Genomic DNA, 13,559 nt, shown 5'->3' with positions numbered 1-13,559 from the left:
TGAACCCGAGCGATCGATCGATGGCTGTTAACTGAACCCGATCGAGCGATTCCTTCGCTACTGCTGCTAACTGAAGCCGATCGATGGGATGAACAGTGAGCATTGCGGGGGGGGTGGATGAACAGTGAGCGGTGGCATTGCCTCTGCATGAACAGGACCCCGTGGTGTGGTGGAGGGCGGGATGAACAGTAGACGATGGAGGGGTGCCCGTGGAGGGGTGGATGAACAGGACCCCGTGGTGTGGAGGGCTGGATGAACAGTAGACTGTGGAGGGGTGGTTGAACAGTAGCCGGTGGAGTGGCGCGCGGTGGAGGCTGGATGAACAAGAGCCTGTGGAGGCTGGATGAACAGGAGGCCGTGGAGGCTGGAGGAGGTTGACGGTGGAGATGAACAATATCCCGTGGAGTCCCGTTTTGCGGTACGCCACACCCCTCCCGATGAACAGGACCCCCGTTTCGATCGTAGCGCTCCACACAAGTCCGTTTCCTCCGTTTTACGGTACGCCACACCCCTCCCGATCAACAGGACCCCCGTTTCGACCGTAGGTGGTCTGTTTCCTCCGTTTTGCGGTACGCCACATCCCTCCCAATCAACAGGACCCCCGTTTCGACTGTAGGAGGTCCGTTTCCTCCGTTTTGCGGTACGCCACACCCCTCCCAATGAACAGGATCCCGTTTCGAACGTGGCCGGTCGAACACAAGGCCGTTTCCTCCGTTCTGCGGTACGCCAGGCCTCGTTTCCATCGCCTGTTCCGTCCAAGCCCTCCCGATGAACACGACACATTCCGTTGCCTCCCCATGAACACGACGCATTCCGTTGCCTCCCCATGAACACGACGCATTCCATTTCCTCCCCATGAACACGACGACGACGTTGTTTCTCCGTTCCGACACAGCCATGTACACGAGCCCTGGCCGTACATATGCGCGAGTAGGCGTTCGAGACCCCGCCCGTATGTACACATACGTGGCCGTATTTTATTTCTTGCACCCTGGCCGCTGTATGTACGTGTACATGCTACGTCCGCGCCTCTACTATGACACGTGCGCGCCTCTACTACGATACATGCGCGCCTCTACATCGACCAGTATGTATGTACACGTTCGCGACCAGAATGACAACGCTATGTATGTTTCGACCAGGTGGGTCCCGACTGTCAGGCACTTCCTTGCCTGTGAAGATGTAGCTGGTGGGTCCCAGAAGTCAGGGGGCGAATCATTTTGTGTTTTTTTACCCGGACGCACTTCCTTGCGTGCGAAGGTGTAGTTGGTGGGTCCCAGCAGTCAGGGGGGCAAATCGTTTTTTTTTCGGATACACTTCCTTGCGTGCGAAGATGTAGCTCGTGGGTCCCAGTAGTCAGGAGGCGAATCATTTTCTTCGCGAAATATGATGGCCCGTCCGGTGGGTCCCCGCTGTCAGGTGGAGGAATAATTATTTTGCACGTAATAAGGAGGCACTTCCTTGCGGCTGCCGTGGACCCAGCTATCAGCCTCTCCACGTACAGTACTCTTCCGATGGAAGTTGGTCGTTGACCACATTGACCACGCCGCACCGAGAGCACCAGGGCGATGGTCTGAACAACGGCGTGGCCTAGGAAGGGGACGACGCGGAGCCAGGGAAGATGCAGCAGTGGAAGCCTGCGCGGAGAGGAGTACGAGGGTTCACTGGTTCGGCTGCGGTGTGAGGCTGCCGTCGCTGCAGAATAACAGGGGGTGTGGGTGAGTAGAGGCATGGCCTGGCCAGCGGTGGGAGTAGTACGGGGCGGTGAGGCCTCCGCGGCATCACAGCCGGCCACGGGAGGCAGGATCACGTGACACGACCGGCGCTGCTTTGGGCGGCTGGAGCAAGAAGACCAGAGGTTGAAGAAGCACTACGGCCGTTGGATGGACATCGTACGATCACTGCAACTAGAATCGTTTATATTGACTAAGTTGACAAAGCCCTTGGTACGCGTCAACTTAGTAGGCCCACAGCTCGGATTTGGCAGAGAACATATAGCCCATTTGCCATTTGTAAGAATGTACAACCCATTTTTTAATTCTAATGGAATTTACTACAGCCCATTTACAGTTTGTTAAAAGTACAACCCAACTTCTAGCTAGGACAATGATTAATAATTTCAAACAACCGCTCAAAACAGAATTCAAAAAAAAATTCCCATATTTTGATGGGATCCGAAATATTTTTATCTGAAATTTCTAGTCAGGTTAAATATAATGTTAAAATAAAGTTGTATTACGTTAAAATCCCATGAAATATTGCGCGCGCAACAAGTATTGAAATTAAAATTTTCAAATTCCAAAAATAATATATTTTTCAAACTAATTACGTGTTTGGTGCATAGTAATTGTCCAGTTATTATAATTACATCCCATTTATTATTTCTTAAAGTCCATTTTCTTGTTAAGCCTAATGCATACCTCCTAGGAAAGTGTGCAGCCCAGCGGGGCGGAGAATAACAAGTTGACCCGGATATTGTGTACAACTGTCGGCCCAGTTGCATTGCTGATGTTGGAAAAAAGCTATTTTTTATACACACATTTAAAAAAATTGTATAGATAAGGAACATTTTTATACACACATTTAACAATTTTTAAATACATGATTAACACTTTTTAAAACATATTTTTTAGTCAACACTGGGCCCACAGCGAGCGGAGCAGGTCACAATACACATATTTTTTAAATACATGATTAACACTTTTGCAAAAACAATTAGCCCACAGCGAGCCAATTAGCTCCAGTCGGCCCACAGTGGGCCGACAGGGGCCAGTCGGCCAGCTGTAGGCCGTCTGGAATCCAATCGGCCTGCTGTGGGCCGACTAGGCCCAGTCGGCCTACAGCGGGCGGACGGTGTATTATTTTTGAAAAAAATTTACCCAGCGTAATATTTATGAAAATTAATAAAAAAATAGCGAAAAAAGGCTTGTGTAGTACAGTATAACCTAACATGGTTACTCAGCCCACATTCAGCGACGCCGGAAAGGCCTAATCAAGGCTTCTGTACAACTTTTTGAAGTCACTGAGCTCAATTAATAACTTAAGAAAAAAGTTAGATTATAGTGGAACCTAATTAAAAGCTGTCACAAGCAAAGAAATAATACAACGGGTCCCACTTGTGTGTGTGCACGCGCGTGTGTGTGTGTGTGAGAGAGAGAGACCCATCGGTCGATGCTCGTAAATACATCTTTCAGCCATATGCATTGTTGATGCTCAGTAAAAACTTATATAGTTGACACAATCATATAGAACATCATAGCACAATTAACTTGCATACAAAAATTTCACGCAGGCGGCACAATCAGGATGGAAGCAGTGGATCGCTACGAGAAGGGCTATGTTGAAACCAACGAAGTCGTACATAACGGTTCATCGTCTTTATTAATGACGGGGAAATATCTTGAATGTTGTGCAAAGAAAACAGACAGAGAACACAATAAGTTCTCCTAGCACATTAAGTTGACGTACAGCCCTTTCTAAAAAAAGTTCAGGTACAAAATTAGAACAGGTCACAATCAAATGTACTGGCATATCAGTGCTTCACACCGATAGCTCGGATTTAACTAGTATCTGACAAGATTCGGTTGTTACCTCAAATTAGAGCACATCCAGGCAGCCAGCCCTGCCTCTTCTCCCAAAGAAGCAGTGGCCTCCGCCGCGCGATGGAGTAGGCCCTGTGCCATCCGTCATTCCGAGCAACACGGGGAAAGTCTGACGTTGACTCCTGTAATGGACGTCCTCGACGGACCCTGGCACCAGCGGCGGTGGCAGGACTTCGATTGATGGATTAACCACTTCTTCGACATGCACGAACACTCGATACAGGTACATCCCTAACGTGGTCCGTGACGGCCTTGGTGGCGATGAATAGTACAACCCCGGTTCCTGCACCGGTATCTCAACACCAATCACCTTCGGTATGGTGGACGACTTCTTCATCCATGCCATAACCGTCAGAGCCCAGCTGTCTGGAGGAACAAACATACTTACGAGCTCACCTCCAAGGTCGTTGATAAGCTCGTTCATGGACTCGCTGTTCCAAGCACGTCGAGGCATGCCGTGGAAGGTAAGCTTTGTTAAAAACTCAAGCTCAGAGGGCACCGAGCCATCGCAGAACAAATGCCGGGAAGATTCGAACACACGACTGCAGTCGAAAGTTGTCCGGAACCTGACGAAGAAATCAGCCGGTGGTGGACAGACTTCGACGAGCAAGTCACTTATTTGGATGCCGTGCGCAATGCCAAGAGCTTTGACAAGGTCATCCGGCGAGACGGGAGGCCAGTCGCCGTTGATGGTTACCATCAGCACTTTGCCGGCAAACTGGTCGTCAAGGGCCGCCATGCCACTGTTGAGCGACAGCATGCGGTGACCTAAGGCAGGACGACCTCAGGATCTCCGGCTTGGAGATCCACGTTGACCGGTGACATGATAGTGCGCTTGAGTACAGGGAGTACAGGAGGGGGATTTGGGGGAACTGGAGTAGGAATCGAGATTCCAGAGGTGGGGAGGGGCGGGAGACTGCGGATGAAAAGGTAGCATGAATTTCGAGCATGCGCCAATATGCTCTCAGCGCACAAGCGCACGAAAACACCGGTGGCGCCCACATGTCGGCCTAAGAGTCCTTATTCGTTCTTTTTTGGAGAGCCCGGCCTTTTATTTAGGATCTTTTCAGAGCCCGGCCTGAGAGTCATAATTGACCTGTTTGGCATTGCGTTACTACTCGACCCATATTCAACGACACCTCACTGGCCCAAACAAGTGTACATCATCGAAAAGACACTGAGCTCAAATTATATAACTTGAAAAAAGGAGATATACTCTGAACACTGGAGAATGGTGATGCCCTCATTTAGCCCACCAGTAGGTCGAGACAATAAACAGTTCGAAACAACGATATATACAATATTCAAACACTGACTAGTGACTACTACTGACATAAACAGCAAGACATGACAGTTCATAAGAAGTCTTGCTACACCACCAAAACGCACCCATCTGCAGCGCTCAGACTCTCATTATCCAGACGAGAATGACATTCTAAACAGAAGCAACTATTACATAGTAAGAGTGACATAGACGAGGATGACCAAATGACAAGGAATATGCATAACAAAAGAAAGAACTACCCATCCAGAACCAACAGCAAAGACAACAAAGTCATTCGAAGAGATGATCCAACACCATCATAATTTGCAGCCCCGCTTCAGCGACCAGTGATCCGGAGACACCAGTACTCCACCCTTTCGATGCAACAGCCCAATTACCTATCAACCTGAAGGCTCGAACCACATCACTGCCTGTCGTAATTGAGACATCCAAGGATCAAAGTTAATCCGGATGCCTTTGTCATTCTCACCTTCTTTTGGCTGCAGGCTGTATCGTTGACAATCAGGGGAGTTTGCTCCCGAACTCCTAGGGCTCGCCGTGTAGACACAGTTTTCCATAGCAAACAGAGCCTCTCTGCCATCAAGGTCCTTGCCAACTGTGATCTCCTGGTTAATCGGATAATTGAGTCCGAGAAACAGAGAGTGTGAACCAAGGCTGTTTACCCACCTCCAACTAAAAAATCCTAAAGGCCCAACAAGCTGGTATCCTGCTCATAGATGTAACAGCCACTGTCCAGATACTCACGTATTACACGGTGCTTGTATACAGTGGGGTTTTTGCAATATAACTTTTCCAGCTCATGTGTCCGAATGATCATCAGTCTTTTGCCGTCGTTTGATCGAGCGAGGAACCAGTTGTGCTTCCCTGTTTTTGGCTATAGGGACACTGCATCATATCAAAAAGGACAGGCATTGTTAATGTAAGATCAGCATTGTTCAGAGTATGAATAGGATAATGCAAGAAACAGCATTGATATGTCCCTATTGGAACTGGGAGGAAAAAACAGGGAAATGTATACTGGGTTCGAAAATATAGAAGTGCCATGCATGGTTATACTCATGTTATCTCGCAATCGATTCTTCACAGGAAACTACCATGTCATGCCTATTATGTAATCATGTTCTGTCCTCACAAACAAATTCTTCAAGGTAACTAATAGACCATGCATTGTTATATACTCATGTTCTGTGGGCAAAAATTTTGTGAGGATATTATTCTAGCCATTGATTGCTGAAGGGCGAATATAGGTATGTACACATGGTAAGCATTGCAGGATTTCACTACTTCCAAATATAGAGTTCTCCATATGCACATTTACTTCCCTAATGTATGGTTAGATGAAACCAACAGTGTGGTGCATGTTTCTACATCATGAAAATGAGGAAACTAACATGGCCATTGATACACACTCATATTTAGTAGTAGTATATATATTACTGTAAAATAAGGATAATATCCATATATTTCTAACCGTTTGATTATTCAGGGTACAAATTGGCTGTAATGACATGGTCACAATCGCATGAATTAACTCATTCCAAATATAGCTGATTTACGGCGTCTCTAATACATTGCCATAGTTCTACTCAAATTCTGCTCAAACAGAGATATGCCAATCATCACAAAAAGTTCAAATAGTGTCATGGCGTCATCATTAACATGAGAGGAAACAACTTACACGCGCCGTCCCAGCAATACGTGGTGCCATCTGCTTTGTCGATCACGTAGATGATGCCATTGTGTTCAATAGCATCACAAAAGTGTGTATCAGCTTTGACGATGATCCACTGCGAGCCGAGTTGTCTCCAGCTAAAGAAGGCACCGGCGTAAAGATAGGTGAGTCCGCGGTCGAACAAGGCAATTAGCTTGAAGTCTGCGTAATTCGCATGTCGTGTGGGCACTTGGCAGATTACAATCTTCTGCAAAACAAGGTCTGTCCAACTGATGTAGTAATCTAGATGACTTGGACCGCGATGGTAATACTCTATATAATCCAACGGAGGAAGGATAATCTCATGGGAGGTCTGGAAGTTCACGAGCACCAACTTTTTACCGTCTTCCTGAAGGCAGCCATCCAGTGGGAGTTCATGCTGTCCTAGTACATACCTGCCAAGAAGTTTCGGGCGATGGTGATCGGATCGATGTCGAGGGAAATGATGTACGGCGACTCACTACAAACCTGCAAAGAAGTTTTGGCTAATGGAGATTGGATTGAAGTCGAGGGGAATCATGCACGCCTCCATATCATGGTGAGCCAATCTCGCAAGAACAGATAGCAGCAAGCAGGGTGTCTTGAAAAGCTTAGGCCTTGCTTCGACGATGGCCGTGTGCATGTCCCTCAAGCATGCAGCCAGCCGCAGGGCGCTCAACATATCCATACACGAACAACAGAGGTCGAGGATGTCACTGGGGAGATTGCTCCAATCACAGCTCATATGGATGTTGCGCGGTTCGCGTTCGGCCATGGTGGAGTTTGGAAGGGGGCTTGATTTACGAGGGAGAAGGATGTCGGTGCTGGAGCGGCTAGCGAGGGAATAGTGGTATTGGGGGAGGCGAGTGAGGCGATGGTACACAGGGGCACAATGAGATGGAGAAGGAGAAGGAGATGGAGATGGAGTGGTGCTATGGGAGCGGAGAGGGAGACGAGGCGAGGCGCCAATGTGTTGTACAGCGGCAGTGACAGACTGCACTCTGCACAGGGTGAGGCTGACTTTGGTAACCCGAACACGCCACCTGGACTAGTGTCAGGCGCAGGGTGTTGTCACTTCACTGTGAGGACCGGATGAATAGTATTTTAACCATCAAGTGTACCACAGTTGTACTACTACTACTACTACTACTACTACTACTACTAATACTACTACTACTACTACTACTACTACTACTACTACTACTACTACTACTACTACTACTAGTAGTAGTAGTAGTAGTAGTAGTAGTAGTAGTAGTAGTAGGTACATGAGTACTCCAGTATTGTATAGCGTAAATAGGTCTCCCATGCTAGCATGCATGTTCACTTCATCGTTCAGGTATCATCCATATTGCGAGCAGAACCAAATTCTCGTGCATGCCCAATCAACGCTCTGCCGCGATGCATGCAGTGGTCGTTCTGGTGCATCAAGGACGACATGCAGATCGTTCCACACTTGAGAAGAGGAAAAATGGAAAGGTAGAACGCGGCAGCAGAGGAAGAGAACACTGGCTAACGAGGCTAGGAGGGGATCGAGCAGGAAGTTAATGCTCCACGCCTAAAGGTTTTGGGAAAACCTGATTTTCATAAGGTGACTTATACTCACCAAAATGGAGGGAGTATTCCTTAACCAGAGAATGTTGTGTCTCCCACTCACGCGCTCAAAAAAAACTACGACACATTTTTTTATCTGTTTGCATAGGTCCCACCTATTAGGAAGGATGGGCACATACACGAACAGGTACGACTCATCAGTCTACCCGCATAGCCTTTTCGTTTAGTCTATCTAGCCGTCTAATCAATTGTCTGCATGCCACTTCTCCCATTTACTTCTCCATCGGGAACCGATTCTCCTCGGCTTCTTCACCTCCCCTTCGTCTTCATTTGCATCCAAACCCCACTGCATTCACATTGTTTTAACCTCTTTAAATAATCATCTACTACTTCGGTTAGACTAGCCATCTAATCCTAATTCTCCAAACCATAGCCCTCCGTTCCAGCAGTTCCAAATGGCGATAGAGATCGAGATGAAGGTTTTTAGCGTCCAACATGTCCTCGTCGAAGGCTCGATGCACATAGTTGCCACCGTCACCATCCACCAAAGGGTTGTTCGGCAGTGGATCAACAATGTATCCAACTCCCTTGAAAAGGTAGAGACTGTCGGCATTCTGGGAACGGTGGTCCCCAGACTTGTCTGCCTGCGGCCTACAGCATGGCTCAAAGGGGGGCCCAGCACGGCCCATCTTCATCAACACAGACCCAAGACCCTCGCGAGGGGCCAAGCCTCGCAGGGCGGATGACACGGAGCTTCCTCAGGCACGGCCTCATCAGGCTGGCTCACGAGGAGGCGGAGAGATCAAGGCGGGGTACCTCACGAGGTGCCCATGACGCAAGCCATGACGACCAACGGTGCCAGGCGGGCGCCAGCCCGCGCAGTATCCCCCTTTCATCTTTGGTGCAAAGGGAGCAAGCGCAGGCGAGAGCATCAAGCAAAGGCACCCGTTTCGGTGCAACGAGACCAAGACCAGTCCAACGGTAGGGAGGAAGTCATTGTGGAGCCCAAGCCAGCGTCACCACCAAAGCCTTTGGCAGGCGAGGACCAACTTTAGTCAGGATAAGTGTACCCGATGTTCCCCTTCAAAATGGCCAATTGTTGGCACCCTTCCCGCTCAATATTTGGGAAGAGGCCCAGGGCCTTTGCCTATAAATAGGACTAGCCACCCCCAGGGTAGGGGAGATCTAGAATCGGCCAACCCAGAAACAAGCTGGGATCGGATCGAGTAGCATCACACAGAGAGAGAGAGAGAGAGAGAGAAGGATGATTGAACTCCTCCCAGCAGTTCATCGCCCCAGCCAAGAACAGACCCTCGTGAGGCTGTTCTTCCTTGTATTGCTCATCATCATCAGCCCAAGAGGCAATCCACCACACCACACACTGGAGTAGGGTATTACACCACAATGGTGGCCCGAACCAGTATAAACCCTGTGTCTCTTGTGCTGTTCTTTCCATATCTTAGATCTTAGCGAGGCGGAGGGGTGCAGGTAGGTAGAAGGCGAAATCTCCGCGCGCACCCCAGTGTTCGAACCTCAAGGGTCTGCCGGAACCCGAAATCCGACATTTGGCACGCCAGGTAGGGGTGCGCCAGAATTCGTCTTCCACCACCCCGTTCTCCTCCGACCATCGTGTCCATGTCTGACGCTCGTCGGGCCCGTGCCGAGCACCGGGCCGCTCTCGCTTCCCGCGCCGCCCAGACGGCTCCTGTCGGCGGGCGTCCTCGCCATTCCCCGTCACCTGCCATCAACGCCGCCACCGGCCCGGCGGGGGACGAGCAGCAAGCGTCGTCTCAGCATCCGTCTGTGCGGCAAGATGGCCGCACCGCTACTCCCTCGCTCACCCCAGCTGGTTCTTCGTCCCACGCGCCCCGTGCACCCATGGAGGCTCGAGCTGCGCTCATCACGGCAAACGAGCTCATGCGCTACTGTCCCGTCGACGACGTCTATGAAGAATGGCTCGACCGCGTCGCCGAGCTCGCCCGCGCCGCAGGGGGCTCTCCTGCGCCGTCCGTTCCGCCGCACCGCACTCTGCCCCGCGCCGGCAACGAAGCTCCGGCGGCGCCCCGGCCGCCTCCTCCTCAAGAAGGCGCCATGGCTCCAAGGCGCGTGGCCCCTGGGCGGAACCCGCTCCGTCGGGTGCCAGCGTGGCAAGAGCAGAGCTGCCAAGAAGTCCCTCGCCCGCAAGAAGCTGCCCGGGCGCTCCCTGCTCCAGCACGTCGCGACCATGCTCCTACTCCCGCATGTCAAGACCCCGCGCTGCTCCTAGCTGCAGCGCGTGGGGACATGCAACACCAAGCTCTCCGTCACCCAAGGCCTCGTGTGGCCACAGCTGGCTGTCGTGCCTTCACCACCGAGCTACGCAGCGTCGCGTGGCCCGGCAAGTTCAAGCCAGACCTGCCTCCTCATTACGACGGCATGGCCGACCCTGCGGAGTTCCTCCAGCTCTATGAGCTGGGCATCGAAGCTGCCAATGGAGACGAGAAGGTCATGGCGAACTGGTTTCCCATGGCGCTCAAGGACGGGGCCCGCACCTGGCTCCCGAACCTGGCTCCAGGCACGATCTCCTCCTGGGACGAGATGCGCACCCGCTTCATCGCCAACTTCCAAGGTACTCGCGACCGGCCACCCGCCGTGAGCGACATGCGCCGCATCAAGAAACAACTCGGAGAGACCCTGCAGAAGTACATCCAGCGCTTCAACAACGCACGCCTCAAGATTCCCAAGGTGACCGAGGAGGCCATCATCTCAGCCTTCTCCGACGACGTGCGCGATGTCAAGATGAAGGAGGAGCTGGCGATGCATGAAGACCTGTGCACTTCCTTGGAGTTGTTCAACTTGGCAACCAAGTGCGCCAGGGCTGAGGAAGGGCGTCTCTCCCTCCTCGAGCTGCCTGCTGCAGACCCAGAAGAGAAGAAGCCCAAGTCCAAGGATGTGAAGCACAAGGGGGCTGCCGTGCTCGTGGCAGAACCAGACACCAAGCGGGGCAGAGATCAGCCCGAATCTTCCAAGGGCATTCGATACTGTGTGTACCATGACCTCCACACCCACAACACCAATGAATGTCAAGAGCTCCGAGCCGTGCGGGAAGGAAGGATCGGCCGTCGCCCCGACCGCGGTGACCGGGGCTACGGTCAAGGAGGAGGAAGGAACGCAGGACGCTGGGAAGACCGCTGCCCGCGCCAAGGGTGGCGCGATCGACCTCGCGAGGATCGCTGGCAAGACCTGCCTCGCGAGGGAGACTAGAGGGATCAGCCTCGCGAGGATCGCCCGCCAGGCAACGCAGGCCTCCCTCCGCTGCCGTCGCAGCCAAGGAGAAACGAGGACCGCCATCAGGACGAGGGGGCTGGGGGCTTCCAGGAGCCGCGCGCGGTCGCCTGCATCCTGGGCAGGGCTCAAGCCCCAGCCTCTCAACGCATCTTCAAGCAGTTCGCCCGTGAAGTGAATGCAATCCTCCCCAAGCTGGAAGCCACGCGCCCTCTCAGGTGGTCGGCGTGCGCCATCACGTTCAGCTCAGTAGATCAGCTCAAGTGTGCGGCTATAGCCGGAGTCCTCCCGATGCTTTGTTCCCCAATCATCAGCAACATGGTGGTCACCAGGACCCTCATTGATGGCGGGGCAGGGCTCAACGTCCTGTCCGTGGAAACATTCAACAATCTCCAAGTGCCCTACAACCAGCTTCAGCCAACCAAGCCTTTCTACGGAGTCACCGACGGCTCCACGGTCCCGATTGGGCAGGTCCGCCTCCCTGTCACCTTCGGGGCACGCGACAACTACCGCACCGAGCTCATCAAGTTCGACGTCACTCACATTCGCCTGCCGTATAACGCCATCCTTGGGTACCCAGCGCTGGCCAAGTTCATGGCCGTAACTCACCACGGCTACAACGTCCTCAAGATGCCAGGAAGTGGCGGAGTCATCACAGTGCCCTGTGAAGAGAAGGAAGCGGTGTGTTCCCTGGAACGAGTCTTTCAGGCCACATCACTGGAAGACCCGGATCACGGAAGCAGGAGGCTTCCCGAGACCGCCCCAAAGAAGAAGAAGACATCGTCCGTCCCGGCCCCTCAGGAGGCAGGCCCCTCAGGGCCCACGCCTCCCTAGGGGGAACCTCCTTCCATCGCATAGGAAAGCGCGCCCAGCGCCCTCCTCAGGCAGGGCTCGGGGGCTCTCCCCTGGAGGGCCACCGACCTGCTAAGGTCACGAGGGAGGCGCTTGGGCACCACATGGAGGCGTGTTTCGAAGCACGTTTCCCTCAAGAAGGAGTAAGGCAAGGAGAGCCAGACCCTCAGGAGTTCGTCAGCAAGGCCATTCAGGAACTACAGGAGTCAAGAGTCATGAAAGGCGGCCGCCGCCTACCAGTTGTGGCTCCCCATCCAAGCGAGGATGGTGGGCTGCGCGTCTACATTGACATACCAGGCCTCAATCGAGTCGCCTCTCTGGAGCGCCTCTAGCCCTCGCAAGCGGGGCGCTGCGAAGGTCCACCCCACAGCTACGTTCGCATGCCTTATGGCTTGCCGAACGCGGCTGCCACGTACCAGCGCCTCATGAGGGGCATCATGGAGGCTCAAGAGGCCAGGCGTTCCGCAGCCCTGGCGGAGATGAAGATGGTCCGTGAGGATCCACCAGCGCCTCCGGAGCCTCCCGAGGCCCCTAGGCCTGGGGGCTCGTGAGGATCGGCTTCCGCAGCCCACCGGGTCTGCTACACCAACACTCCTTCGTCCTCAACATCATCAGGTGACATCTTTCAAGTTTCATTTCCAGCTGGGAGCGCCCCCCAGGGCTGCCTTATTCCCAGGCCGCGTGGGTCCGTCCCTACGGCATGTATCCCTTTTATTTCATGTTGTTAGCTTACTTTGTTGGGGGCGCCCCACGGGCTGCATCATCCCCAAGTCGCTCGGGCCTGACCCAGTGATGTCCGCCTTCCCAGCATCTATTTGAATGAATCCACTCCTTCACGGCTAATGTGTTTGACCTAGTTGCCCGCTCAACTGACGCCAACTGACGGAGCTGCTCCCAAACGGCACGACGCTTGCGCATGGGTCCGTCCCTGCAATGCCAACGAACCTGAATGGCTGAGCTCTGGCCGCGGCAGCCCCGCATGGCGCCACCTCGTCAAGCCTTCAGTGCCTCATCGCCCCTCGGAAGCAACCAATGGCTGACTGTCAATTGTCATGGCAACCCCTCGTTCTTTCTATGATGGGTCTACAAGATCTCCTAAAGGAGCTGCGTCAGGCAAGGCCCTTGCGGTGTCTCCTTCACTCTCATCCGCGCGAACCGCTTGCACGTTAAAGGGGGGGTGCCTAAGCATCGCGACTTAGGGCTCCCACTGGCTCTCCAGCCCTCACCCTCTGGCCTTGTCCACGGCATCGCGACCTGGCATACCAGCGACGGCTGAGACTCGCTCGAGGGCCAGGACCCGAGGACATAGAGC

This window comes from Triticum aestivum, chromosome 4A (assembly GCF_018294505.1).
Source record: "Triticum aestivum cultivar Chinese Spring chromosome 4A, IWGSC CS RefSeq v2.1, whole genome shotgun sequence".
NCBI lineage: Eukaryota > Viridiplantae > Streptophyta > Magnoliopsida > Poales > Poaceae > Triticum > Triticum aestivum.
This window is presented reverse-complemented; position numbering follows the sequence as displayed.